The sequence below is a fragment of the Erithacus rubecula genome (assembly GCF_903797595.1).
Source record: "Erithacus rubecula genome assembly, chromosome: 1".
Classification (NCBI taxonomy): domain Eukaryota; kingdom Metazoa; phylum Chordata; class Aves; order Passeriformes; family Muscicapidae; genus Erithacus; species Erithacus rubecula.
In genome coordinates, this window is record NC_136658.1 from 56,566,699 (window position 1) to 56,581,913 (window position 15,215).

A 15,215-nucleotide genomic window follows, 5' to 3' on the forward strand; every position below is an offset into this window, starting at 1 on the left:
AGCATGGAGATCCTGAAGTTGTAGGAGTACACACCCATTTTTAGCCTTTCAGACCACAGTGTTCTAGCACAGCAGCAGGGGAGGGGAGATGCTACTTCTGTAATTTCACATTTATTTATTTTAAAGAAGACTGATAATAGCTCACTGGAAAGTTTAAAAAAAAAAATGTTGTAAGGACCTTCTTGACTTCATGAAAATTGTAATCAGCATTATCCAACAGCTTTAAACTCCATTCCTGCTGTCCCCAGATCAGCTGCTTCTGTTCAATTTCTTTGAGGAGCTGACTACATTGCAGCAGTAAATTTCACCATCTGGATGGGGAAAAAATGGAGAATTCCTTCCACACAGAAATTACAATTGAGCACAATTGTGCTACAGAGGGAAGGCAGGAGGGAACAGTACAAATACCCATTTTCATATTTCCATGCACCTAAATATATCATAGCTTTCCTACAAAAACCTCTCATGAGGAGTTTCTGTTTATTACAGCAGCAAACAGCACAGTAAAAAATACTGGCTGTAGGCTGCCATCTGCTGGGTTTTGTGATGAAAGGTCGCTTGCCAGCAGATTTTGGCAGATTTTTGCCTTAACACTGCAAACAGCATGACAAATCCTCACCCATGGGAGGCTGAGGGCATCCCATTCGTGTCAGTGGTAGCTGATGAAATTTCTGGAAGCCAGTTGGTTTTCTGAACCTGACTCACTGCTCCCCAGAACACTTTAAAAGGACACTGCTTCGAATATATATTGTTTCTGTACTGACACAAATTTTAAATTCATATACTTTGATTCTCTCAGGTTATGAATTTTTCAGTCACACAAATACACACACACACACACACATATACACACACACACATGAAATCCCCTTTGAAACCATGCTAATGTGCAAATTCTAGTTTTTGTGTAACTTCATGTCATGTGTGCAACCTGTAAATTGCTTTCTTGCAGTAGGATTATAGTTTTGTTTTCACCAGTTAACATCCCCTAAAGGTTCTACATCTGTTTTCCTGGGCCCTTAACATCCTTTAATGACTTGTTGCAGCTTAGAACACAAACATTTTATTGAGTTCAATGGCAGCATGCAAGTTAAATGGACCTGTGCTGATGGAGAGATATTGGTTCTTTTATTTAGCTGACATTTATGCAAACATGTGCAAGAGAAGTACTCATAAAATGTTCTAGAAATAAAAGCCAGGCTTGTGTGAATCAGTAGTATTTTTGCCTGACTTCAATGAGTTCAAGATTTCAAGTAATATATATTGGTGTTGGTGCACAAATTCCTCAGCCTGCAATGAGCCCCACAAATTCTCCATAGTGGGTTCAAACTGAAGACAGTGCCATTACTTTTGCAATGGAAAGTAAGGGATATGGAACTCTCTCCATATTGATCACATTCTCGGAAAAAATCTCTAGTATCATTCCATTTGCAGTGTGCACCTCCATCTTGTGGCTGTTACTTTTCAGAGACAGTCTTATTAATACTTCAAGTTCTCATCTGAATTGTTCTCCAGCTTTTATAAGTCTCACGAGCCCCTGTTCTAAGCCATGTTAAACTTTGTTCCAAAAGATAGACAGCAGAGTAACTGAGTATCTAATGAGCCAATAACACAGTTGAATTTTGCAATAATTGAACCTCACAATCAGGATGCTGTAATCAAGAGGATATTGTCAAGATTAACAGATCTTATACTAACTTACTTTTGTGTTCTCTTCAGCCCTTCACAGAATGGATATAATTCTTTATAATGTGAAAGGGTCTTTCCTTGCTTGCTGGCTTAAGTGCTCTGAAGTATCTCAGTGGAAAGTAGAGAAGTAGGTGGTATTATAATATATATGCACTTGTAAGTAGATGTTTGCATTTGCATGCACATATTTCGCAATTTATCAGAAAAATGAGAATAGAATTTCAAGTGAAGTTTTTGGAAACTAAGAACATTGTGACATTTCCTGTGGCTTTCAGTGTACACCAAATAAGTGTCTTCAAAGACTTTATGCAATCTCTGCTGGAGCCAACTCTTAATTCTAGTTTCTCTTCTTAAATGCACCAAATCGATTAAAATTTAGCATGATGCTCTCCATTGCTTGAGCTGACAGGAGCCTCCTTAAGTACAGCCAAAAGGTGAATGCAGAGTCCTTCATTTAGGATGGGATAACCTCATATGGCAGGGCAGACTACTTCTTTGAAGGAATCACCCTGTGATTCAGCTGGAAGGTTGGAACATGACCCACCAATGCACCTTTGCACCACACCAATGTGTCCTGACTAAAAAATTTTAATAGAATAGATTATGTTCAGCATTTGTGAGACAAAATCTGAAATACTGTGTCCACTTTTGGACTCCACATTGGAAGACACTGACATGGAGGTAGAAGTACAACAGAGGCCTCCAGGGAGTTTTGTGGTTGGATAACATGATGTAGAAGGAGATCATGTCAGGTCTGAGCGTGTTCAGCCTGCAGAAGGGAAGACTATTGGTGGGGGTATCTTGCTACTGTGAACAATGCCAGATAAGAAGGTGTAGATAAAGCAGAGTCAGATTTTTCTAGCAGGTGCATGGTTATCTATGAAGAGGCAATAAACAGATATTGGAAAGCAGAAAAATGTGGATAGCTATATAAAAAGATTTTCACTATAATAGTGCTCAAACACTGGAGATCCCACAGGGGACTGTGGGATCTCCATCCACAGAAATACTTCAAAGATAGCTGGATATGACTCTGAGCAAATTCTGACTCTGGCTTTGAACAGGGGAGTTGGATGAAACACATCCAGAAGGCGCCTTCTGGCCTGTCAGATTCTCTTCTTTACCTTGTGAAGAGTTTTCTTGTTCACACGGCAGTAACAACACGATACAGGAATTCTCTACTGGCTCTCAGGCACTTCAGCAGCTGAGGAAGAAACAGCCCATGACACTGTAACAGAATATTCACTCGAAGCTGTCCAAGGCATCAGCTCTATGTGCATGCAGTGAGACAGTTCCTACCAAAGCTCCATCATAAATGGTTTGCTTCTCCTGTGAGTGTTGGGGAAACAGCTCCCTGTTATTTAAATGCTGGGGTTTGACATCATCTGTAAATGAGTTTGCCAGCCTAACAGCACAACAACAATGAGCTGTCACATTAGCAGATAGAATAAACAGCTAGTTATTTTCCAGGTAGTGGAAAGCAATTAAGAAGCTTCCATGTCACTCCAATTGGTATGGTCTATTGCTAATCAGATGCAAACCTCACCTTAAATAAACAGGCAGACAGGTTATTTCTAAGTAGAACATCCCCATTAACAACCCTACAGGTGTGTTTTTTATAAAACAGTAGGTTTCACTCAGTCTGCTCTGCACTGCAATTAGGTTGGCCCAAAGTGCCATCTCTTTTTTCTGGCCCATAAATGCTTTGAGAAGGGAATTTTTGGCAGCCTACTGAGTTATTTCCTTCCAATCTGAAGGACAGGAGAATTTGAGGGACCTTGTGAGGAGTTTTATCCCTAAAAAGCAAGGTTGCAAATTATAGTTTCCAGTATTTCTATCAGGTTAAACAAAAAGCCATCCTCAGATACATAGCAGTATCGCATGCTAAAAAAATATATATAAGACTAGTTTTTATTATAAAGTAATTCCTATATTCAAATATCTAGGTTTTTATTATTTTTTTACTATAGTTAATGGAAACACTAAGTAAAACTCGTCACATCTGTCATGATAAATCAAATCCTACTGCTACTTTGAACATCCTAGGCATCTTCAGACTGTTAAACTGAGTATGTCACCTTCCAGTCAATGGATTTATCTATTAAGTCCTAGGGTGTTCAACATCTTTTTTATTTGCTGTGCAAACACCATTGGTGCCTGGGTAAAAAGTAGGTTTTAGAATGACCTCGTTAGCAAAAAATCATAGGTTACAGATATAGGAAAAGATATTTTTTTTTCATTTCACCTCCTAGAGTGCAAAATTAAGGGTTATGATTTAAAATCAGTTGCCAGTTGAGAAGAACATATGAAATTGAGTATATCAATGCCTGAAATTAACACAAGTAATGATAGCACCATAAATAATGTATGAGCAATGATGATTGCTAATTATATTTGGAGTTTCTTAAAAGTAGGTCTGACTCCATTGGGTCTGAAAATTCAGGAAAGCAGTAAATTTTATGGAATATGAAGTATAACAGTTTCTTTTTACATATACAAGCTTCAAAGGCTACTACAAGTGCTTTCTGACAACCTTTATCTATAAAAAATATTGACTCCATGAAGAAATACAGATTCTGGGACTTACACTGAGTATTTTTTACTGAAGTGATAGTATAGTAAAGACAGATACTTATTTCAGGCAGATGTTCTGCCTTTATTTCATAGTATCTACATCTTGCTTTGATTGTTGGCTATCTTCTCAAGTAACTATACCTAACAAATATTTGAGGTTTATATATATACACCTATATATATGTACAGATATGAAATAGGTGACACTAGAGCCATTATTTTTAATTTATTGTAAGCCTTTCAAATTTTAATATTGTTCAGTCCTAAAAAAATGTCTCTGGTGTTCAACATACTACTGATCTCTCAGCTTTTTGAGTCATAAATTCTTTGTCCCGGCAGAAAAAAAATAAAATTAAATAAAAACAAAAAAAGAATTTAGGCAGGAAATAAGAAAACTGGTGATTTTTGCAAGCTCTCTCATTGCCTCCTGTGTGAACAAGGTGTCTGGTAGCAAACCCTATTCTGATCTCCTGAAGGAGAGGGTCTTTTCTGGCAGGAGTGGAAGAAAAGCAGCACACTCCTTTGATGCTTGCCATGCACAACTGCTGGTCTGGGTGTTTATAAAGTAACCCTCACTGAACATACTGGGTTGCAGGTCCCCAGGTTTTGGATTTGTAACCCTGTTGATCCCTGCTGTGTTCAGATTTTGCTCTCATATCCACATCATGTGGTTTGTTTAAAACTCACCTGCTTTAAAGGATGGGATGATGTTTGTTTGGAATATTTTGAATGGCTGTCTGCTTCTCCATTGTCTTACTCCTCTGATGCCCTTTGTCACAGCTGTAGATCTTTTTCCATCCCAAGTTTATTTCTCCAGTGCTGTGCTGTTGCTCCACATCCTGCAGTTCCCTCAGCTGGGAGAAAACAAGCTGTCAGCACTGCTGCTGGAAGCCTGTTGCCAGGGCATGGGCATGTCTGCTTCTCTTCAGCAATTAGGAGCCAAGACACTTTATGTATGTTCACTGTGTTAAGACCAAAATGACACAGTCACTTCAAACAGCAAAAGGCAAAAGAACAGTTCAGGAGAAACATGACAGGGCATGATGCATAAAGGCCAGAGGCGTTGGATGCAACTGGCAAAAAAGACAAGTGACCTGATTCTAGAACACAAAAAAAGACCTTGCTATTTAGATGGGGAAAAAAAAAAAAATAAAAAAGAAAAAAAGAGCCGGAGTTCAGCACTACTACCATGATATTTTGTCATAAACAAAGTGGCAAAATAAGGGAACTGGTAGTCTCTCAAGGGTATCTAATATCAAGATTTCTTAGTGCTAAATCTTTCTATGAGAAGCACAAAACGCTTAGGCACTTCAAAGGTAACACAACACAGAGGAACAAGACATGAATATTAATGTAAGGCAAACAGAAACATGATTTCAAAAAGGAAAGTCAGACAGATAAAGGCAGGGAGATAAAGAAGGAAAAAAAAATCAACAAAACAACCCAACAAGCAGTGCTTTTAGGTAATTGGGCTTGCACATCTGACTTTCTTCCTCTGTTCCTCTAGTAAATACTTGAGCAAGTAAATTCTGCCACTTGGCTGACTGCTCCTTACTGTTCCTTGGCCTCTTTGAGTGTTCACAGTTCTCACAGTTCACGCAAACCATATCCACTGTTCAAGTATCTATACATCCACACAGATACAGAATCAACATCCTTGTTCTTTAGTCTGATCTTTTTCATACACACCCCTGAAGTCTTGCTCTGATATGACACAGTTCAAATCATGATGCTAATTTCCTTCTGTTCCTTCTCCATCAGGAAGGACTAATCACTGTTGATCTCTCAGCTGGGTCAGTCTCTACAGCTAAGATAATCTAAATACTGATCTATGCTCTTGAGAGTAACACCAAGTAAACATAGGATGGAAGACATTGTAAATTTTGGGTTATTGCTCTGGAGAGTAACACCAAGTAAACGTAGGATGGAAGATATTGTAAATTTTGGGTTTATTTTTCTAATTGTAATTTTTTTTTTCTGCAAGATAGAAATAATTTTTGCCAGAGGGTCAGCAAACTCTTTGTTCATATGGCAGCTATCATTTTGATACTAGCATTGCAAGCAAATTGCAATGCATGGCTTGCCCTAGAAAGCTGACGGAGTGAATAAAGGAAATGGAAGATGTGGATTTCCCCACAGCATTTAAAGCAATAAAAGTGATGGAGCTAATTCTCACCAAGAGAGAAGAAGATCAGACTGCTCTACAGAAACCTATTACGGCCATCAGGAGAGGCTCTGAGATCAATAGATATTTAGAGGGTAGCCACAGTATGAGATAAATGTTTTTTGGAACAGAAAAAATGTTTAGAAAGAATGTTGGTGGTAGTGGAAAGCCAACAGTTGCTTAAACAAGAACAGGAAAAAATCTAAACCCCCAAAAAAACCTCAACCCCAAAAAAACCAAAAGCACAAAAAAATGTGCTTGTGACCACTTGAAAATATTTGCCCAAAACAGTGTGAGTTTTGGCTGTGTGCACACTTTTTCTGTTTTTCTATTAAGTACACATCTGAAAACCATTTCTTTGACCTATTTACAGAACTCCAATTAGAAAAATAGGATTTTCTTTTCTAACATACTCTGTAACAGTATAATTAATTGATCAAATAATGCCATAAAGACTGTACAAAAATGCAAGTTGGACAGACTATTTAACTTCTTTATTGCTTAAAACCTAAGCTTATCTTGTCTACTCTTAGTTCATTAAAACTGGGTCTTTCTTGTAATAAATAATTGTACCAGCATGGAAACACCAGGCTGACCTTTCAGCCCTGGTGTAATCACAGCCTTACTTGTTCCATTAAGGAAGAAAAACTCTTCCAAGGACTGTGTCTGAAAATGAATCAGTGGGAGTTTTTTGTCTTTTATAGCCGTCAGGAAACATAGTGGGATACTTTATTTGCTGGATGAGAAAGATGTTTCCATGAATAAAGAAACTACAAAAGCTATCCCAGTAAAACAAGAAGGTCAGTTAGGATCTGGAATAAGCACAGAGCAAGAGCACCAGCCTGAGTGTGATCTGAAACCTACATAAAACTGATGAAGAAAAGAAATTCTAAACCTTTGAAATAGCTCCAATCAGCTTGAAATAAACTGGACTGCTATTTTACTAATAATAGTTCTAAATAAATTGTTATGGTTCAAGCAAGCAAAGCAATCAGCGTTCCTTTTCTCTGCTGAATTCATATATACTGATTCCCTTTTATCTGCCTATCACAATGCTCTCCTCTGAGCCACAATAATTCACCCTTCAGGACTGAATTCTCCCAGTAAAATTTCAATTCATAAACAGGTACTTTGGTGGCACAACACATTGCCTGAGAGTTTTTCATTCAAAATGAATAGTAAAGGCAATTATATATAGAAACTATACTAAGAGCTGACCAAGGTCTGGAAGACCTTTTCTCCTCAGTTACAGAAGTCATAGAAATAGCATTTTAACCTGTTCATCTGTTCTTCCCTGTAGGGCAAACTTTACAGTTAAATATAGAAAAAGAAATTTGTCTTACAATGTTACAATAATAAGCACTGGTTTTGCAAATAAAGTGCAAAGATCAATGAAAGATGCATGCTGTCTCATGATGTGCTGCCAATATTTTAACAAAGAGCTTCAACAATAAAAAGGTCCTTCCTCTGCTCGTGTTAATCTTGACACAGAAAGCAAGTTGTAAAACTTTTTAATTATGACCCCAAAAATTCTCTATTAGTCTTACAGAACATATGGAAAGATGAAAAGTGGGGCAGTCATTTAAAATTAATTATTGCTGCAGATTTTTATTTTGTGTAAAAAATAGATTGGTAGAGAGTCAAAGAACAGGAATGAGGGTGAGAACAGGAATGATAATCCAAAGCACAGACAGGATAAACTAGGGGTAGCTACTTGACTCAATCTTCTGATACAGGTACATAGAGAATACAGATTTAGCTGAAATTCAGACCAGGAAGTTTTAAGGCATCATCCTTCACATCTTAAAGATTTCTGGCTCACCAGAACTGTCTAGGAGTGTGGACTCTCACAATAGGTACTTCCTGAGAGTGTGAATAGCTACCATTTGACAGGAGCATTATCTGAAAATAAAAACCAGAACCTTGGCAGAATTTAGGCTCCCTAAGCTCAAAATTGCACTTTTCAAGTCTCTGTTCCTCTGCTGCTCAGTCTTGGAGACATCACTGCTTTCAAAGTGAGAGTTTCTCAGACATTGACTAATGGCCAGCATCACTCAGGGTCTAGAAATTAAGTTTTCCCCTACCACTATCTACTGATCATTTCCAGTCTGTAAGTGCACACCTACAACAATTGTCATAAATACACAGCTATGTTACACAATTTTCCTCTAAAATACTGCTGTTGCTACATTCTCTCCTCAGATTCTACTCCAAATTTCTGCAGAGAAATCACTAGTTAAGTCACATATCAAAGGAAAAGGACATTGAGGTTAATACCTATGTATTCTTGAGACTGGCTTAATTACAGTAAGAGTCTTTCTGAGCAGGCAGGGACTACACAAAGGCCTTGCAGTACTCAAAGAACATGCAGTATTTGTTCCTATCTTTAATGTTACTATTTGCTCTCATTTTTTATCAGCTTAATTAAAACAAATACTTTGAGCTTTGTGCACAAGTTATTTTAAAATTCATTGTTAGAGAAACAGCACAAAGACCATGAGAACTATCCTGTAATTCTTACCCATGGGTTGTTTAATGAACTACTTTAATGTTGCTTCAAATCCCAAGATTTGTATATTTGAACAAACCTCAGGTGAAAATTCATGGGCTGCAGATTTATCTATTACTTTGGCTTTACTCATTGCTTTCAGAGACACCTAAAGGATGGTCTCCACTTTGATACCCTGTGATCTGAGACTAGTCCTAGTTGCTCCTGTTGAGAATTTGCCTGAAAACTCAGGCTTACCACAGTTCAGTCTGATTTATTTCACAGGTAAAACATTCACTCCTCAATAATATTGCACATGTGTTTTGATAACGTGGTTAGGCAGTAGCCTAGAGATGAGCTACAGGGTTTTTCCAGCTCAGAAGCAAGGCCATTACTCTTTTGTCTTGGAACTGGAAGAAGAATCCAGCACATCACTGCCACTGAACATCAATAAATTGCAGTCATATGAAGGATTATAACCACCAGAACCAAAATCAAAATGCTTCCGGACCACAATACATGTAATTTCTCTGTGCTTGCCAAACATTTCAAAACTCATCAACCCTTTTAGACTCCTTTGCCACCACTGATCAGCAATTCTGAGTCTTTTGCTCCCAGATGAGATACTGTCTGGTATATCATGAGTCTCCTGAGGAGTTTTGTTTAAATAATTGAGGAAAAACACATCTTTGAGAAATATTGGTTTGGAGCTACAGCTCAATTCAGATTTAGTTTCTATTTCAAGATTCATGCAGGGACCCATCTTTCTACAGAAATTCCATAAGATTTAAGGTTTGATTTCACTGTTATACTTTTTGCCAATTTTCCTCCAAGCTTGAGATCTTTTGGCTGTCAGCATCTCCACAATTGCAAATACTTGGTGAGTCACACACAGATTTGGACATGAACTTTCAGCACAAGAGAGAAAAAAAATGAAACATGGGGAAAAGTTCATGAAAGAAAGAAAGAAAGAAAGAAAGAAAGAAAGAAAGAAAGAAAGAAAGAAAGAAGAAGAAAGAAAGAAAGAAAGAAAGAAAGAAAGAAAGAAAGAAAGAAAGAAAGAAAGAAAGAAAGAAAGAAAGAAAGAAAGAAAGAAAGAAAGAAAGAAAGACAATAACAAAAAAAGCAAAGTTTATGGCATGTTGGATGCTCTCTTAGAACAAAATTCTTACCTCCCCATAAGAAAGACCTGGAGCACATTAAGAGAAATGATCAGTGTGGCCTTCAAACAGCTCAGTGTCATCATTTAAGGAGTTCAGAAAGTAGAAAACAGCTAAAGTATTGGATTGTTGTTCCAGTTTATCTTCAGCTGGAAGACCCACATACTGTACCTCCTACTACTCCTTTGTACAAAGCAAAGCTTTTCTCAGGCTCTTGTCCTTAAAGATTTTTATGCTGTATTGACTCGGCTCCATTCACCCTTTTAGCAAGCTTGCAGACCTAGTTAGCCAGGAAGAACCATTAGCTTTAAGAAATTTTAACAATTACTTAAGACTTATTTTGTAAGTTTGGAGTGTATTTCTTTGTGTAGCTTCTTAAGATGGAGTGAAAAAAACCCAGCTAATTTGTAATGGGTTAGCTGTGGAAACCAAGGGCACTCTTTAAATTGTTTTGTAATGGAAGTCCCTTTTCATTTCAGTCTTTGCTGAATTTTTTTTTTTTTTTTTTTTTTTTTTTACAGCACAGCAAGGGATGTATAACTTCCTGAAAAAGACAGAAAGAGAAAGAAAGGAAAATAGAAAGCTGTCAGTTGTATCCTTGGGACTCTGATAATCATGAAAAGACTTTCCATTAAACTGGTTCTACTTTGGAGTATTGGATCAAATCCACCTTTCATGTGTGGAATTATCACAGTAGAGTTTTAAGCTTTCATGTGGGATACTTGTTACTGCTCTGCTTGTGCGATTTCAATGCTGTTTCAGGGGGATAAAATGGGTTAAAGCTCAGCAGGCACTGGGCATGGCTCACTTTCATGGGAGCAGAATGCTGGAATTGGGATAGGCAGAGAGACACCCAAATCCATGAAACTCAAGCAATTAGCCAGGACCCACAAGAGGATCAACACAGCTGACATGAGGTACTGGGAACTGTAGGTATTGGGAACAATGGAGCTCTGTGACTTCTCACTGCCCAGGGGCTGTGGATGCACAGCTCAGGGGACACACAACCTTCCTAAGGCAGCAGGTCACAGCATCTCACAGCTCCTGCTTATTGCAAGAACAGCATATTCCACATAGCTTCTGCATTGACTTTAAAGAAAATCCTCTTTCCCTGGAAGTAGGGGGCGTATCTTGGGAAAACAGGGTAAAACCTAAGGACATATCACACCTCTGTTCTCCCACTTCAAGGATTATTCTTACATGTATCTACAAACAAGCTAACTGTAAGTGCAAGTAAGAGAGTAATTTGACTGCCTTAGCTCTGTGATTAGGTTGCAAACAGAAATCAGCCCCCCTGACGTCCTGACTCTGCTTTAAAGACACCACTGTTATCATAAACTGCTCAGAACTATTTGAAAACACAAGTCACATGTGTGATATCTCACTGCGGAAACAGAGAATATTGAATAAGAGGAAAGACACATTACTCCACTGTAACACTAAAAAGGGCAGGAATAGGTAATCAGTCATAAATGAAATTTCCATTCTGCAAAATAAAGGACCTGATTCAAGCAAAGCCAAATGGCAGGATTTGCAGTAGTCAGGACAGGCAGAGTAAATGCTCATAACGATGGCAAGGACACATGTTTACCTGTGCAAAGATCAGCTGATGCACAGGTACAAAGGGCTGCTTTCCCTGGCACAGTTTTACAAGTCTACTACTCATGGCACAAAGAACCTGCTCTCAGAGTTGCTTTAATGGCTACCACTGGCTGCACTTCATGGTTCCTTGGCTTCACAATAGAAGAGGGAGCAAGAAGTCTACTTTCTGTGCCACTCAGGGGTTGCAGATCTCTGCCCAGCTGTACTGGCACTCTCCATCCTTTAATTATTCTCACTGCTTGCACCCTTTTCCAGTTGCAACATCTCCCTTAGAAGATGTGGTGATCAGAACTCTGCTTAGAGTATCAGCTGCGAAAAAACAGAGGTTTGTATGGCAGCAAGAAGATGGGGTTTTTAAAATGGATTTATTTTTCCTTCTTAATGATTCCTAGTGCTTGATCTGGTTTTTTGACTGCTACTAAGATTATGGATTCATTTTCCTATCAGAACTCTGGAGCTTTTCTATGCAGCAGTAATGACCACCTCAGAGCCTGCATTTCACACAATTATAAGATCAGGTTTTCTCCATGTACATTTCTTTACTCTTGTCTACACAAAATTTCATTTGCCTTTTTTTTATCCAGTCATCCAGACACGTCCAATTTTTTGCTGTCAAAAATAGAAGTACTGCACTCCATCTAACTACTTGGTTTGCTTTTCATTCTCTATCAATTACTTCCTCGTGTAAACTTTTGTAGAATTCATACATCTCCAGCAGCTCTGTTTTGCTGAAGCAACAGCTTTCCATCAAAAATATTGCATCCAGCTTTCCTTGGCAATATATTAGATTCTTCATTTGCTTTGTAGTTCAGTGACTTTATGCCTTTTCAGTGTTTTGCATATAAATTAAACTGAAAAGAACATAGACACAGCTGGTTTAACTCAATGTGGTTTCATGTAAAGTTTCTAACTTTCTTCCCTTATTTTCAGTTACTTTGAATAATTATTTGTGCAGTTGAATGGATTGTATATAGAACTATTGGTGGGATGTGTGCAATATCAATGTTAGAGATGATCACAGTCTTAAAAAATTTAAGTATTTTAGCTTTCCCTTCATCATCTCTGCTTTCATTTTAACCACAATATCTTTGGCACACTGGTATTGACATGACAAAATCCACAATTGATAGACAATTTGCTGGAATACGTGACTAAATTCATGAACCCAGAGTAGGATTTTTTTATAAATATTAAATTGTAACTCTTTGAGGAACTGGAATTACAAATATAAACACTGCACAATGCATGGGCATTTTTTACCTTATGGTCCATATTGGAGTAACTATTGGATAAGACATAGGAAAATCACAGTATGTGGTGTTAGAATTCTCTTTAACAAAATTAGCTGTTCTTGCTCCTGTCAAATGATACAGAATAAGATCTCCAGAGCAAGAGAGCCCTAGTAAGCAATATTACATAAGAACTGAATCAACAAATTATTTTGAACACACAAGAACGTCTGCCAAACAGGGATATGGTGAAATAATGTTGGTTTAGTAATTGAAGTAATTAATGATCCAGTTGTTAATACACCCTATTTGTCAGTGGTTTTGTTAACTTGTAGAAAAGATAACTACTTTGGAAGGTTTTGGTCCCACTTTATTATGCAACTCACGTTTTATTATGCACCTATAAAAACCAAGATGGTAAATGCCTTGAAATGCTGGCTTCCATGCTAACTTCAGCATTTTAGGTGGAAGTGAGGAAAATTATCAATTACTGGAATAAAGAGGCTTTATGTATTGAGGTGAGCTATTCTAAGGACTGGGTATTTAGTGAGGGACAAGGAGTCTTAGAGGAAATGGAAACAGGGAAAGTGAATACTGCAAAAGAGAAAACGAAGATCAAAATTAGAGAGAATGATCCAAAGCATTCTCTCACAGAAATTTTAACAGAAATATTGATTGGTCTTCAGGAAGAAGTGATAGAAATATCTGAAAGTATCAAAGAACTCAATATAGAATAAAGGTCAAAATAAAAGCATGTGTTAATAACCAAGGACATGGCTGACAGGAATAGATCAGTTAAAACTCGGGAATAACCCTCATTACCCTCATCAAGATCTGCAGGTCTATAATCTGGTAAAACCACTGCACATATTAGCTCTCAGCAGATGACCTGCATGCTAACAATAGGCAGGTGACAGTAAGGTGATACCACAGTGTGTGTTAATTCAGCAGAGTGAGTAATGTTGTGAGGAAACCCAAAATGAAGATATACTGACAAAACTTTGTTGTGTTTTAGGCAGGCTTAAGAAAAAAATTCTGAAGCAAAACAATCACACTAAGCCTTGTAAAAAGAAGTAAAAGTACTTCATCAATGCCAGAAAAGAGCAGTGTGAAATGGTGAGGACTCAACTGCTGGTGTACCATTTCCCTGTCATACACAAGTGACCCTGGACAGACCACTTAGGCACGTCCTTGTGCTTTGTGGTGGTGAGTCCCAGAATCACAGAATTGTTTGGGTAGAAAGAGACCTTCAAAGGGATCTGGGAGTGATTAAAATCTGTGTGGGAATGGCCATGAATGTTTGTCTTTGTTTGGAAATAAATATCTCCTTGCTCTTTTACAAGGTCTCATAATGAGTTAATTTCCTGTTTATCTCAAATAACCATGCCTGTGTATTTTGATCACAATTAACAGACTTAAAAAATCCAAGAATTCCCCCTAAAAACATCTATTTAATGACAGCATATGCACTGTAAATTTTTTACATTTTCATATTACTTTTTTTTGGTTTAGATATTCAATGCTAATAATAAGTACTGAACTGTAAGTTTGTATAAAAATTGTCAAAGACCTCAGCATCAATAGTGCACATTTACTGATGAATTTTCATAATTATTTTTAGCACAATATTTTAATGATCAGTTTGTACTCTATTCACTGCTTCTCAAAAAGGGAAAATTTCTTACAGAATGTTTTAATTTCTTCTCATCTGAACTATAAGTAACAAATAAAAATATGTAGAAGTATGCAGTACAGGTTCTTAAGGAACATTATTGTAATCTTCCTACTAAAACCAAGAATATATTATTGGGAAATGGGATGTACAAATGGTGGAGAGAAGAAGCTTAACATTAATTAAGAAAGACAATAATAAGGCTTAACTTTGATATTTATATTTCAGAGTTTGGGGCTGGCATAGAGATATAAAAACTGTTATTAAATTTAAACTCAAAAGACTTCTCTCAAAAAATTGTAGCTATATTTTTTCTGTATGACTGAGCATACAATCCACTACTAGTTCACATGGCAATATGAAAAAGACCAAATCAATATAAAAGTGCATTGAAAATGCTGAAGTAAAAATGATGCTTATGTTACTCACTTGTACAAATGGTCATTATTCACAATATTTCACTGGATTTTACAGACTGTGTGAAACTGTAATGTTCATGCATTTTGTTACCAGGAACTGTGGACCAGTTCAAAGACATATGAACTCCTAGACAGTTCTGGATTCTACAGAATTCCTACCAAATTCAGCATCTAAGAGAGAGACAGGTCAACACAGCCAGGAAAAGCAGACTGGCCAC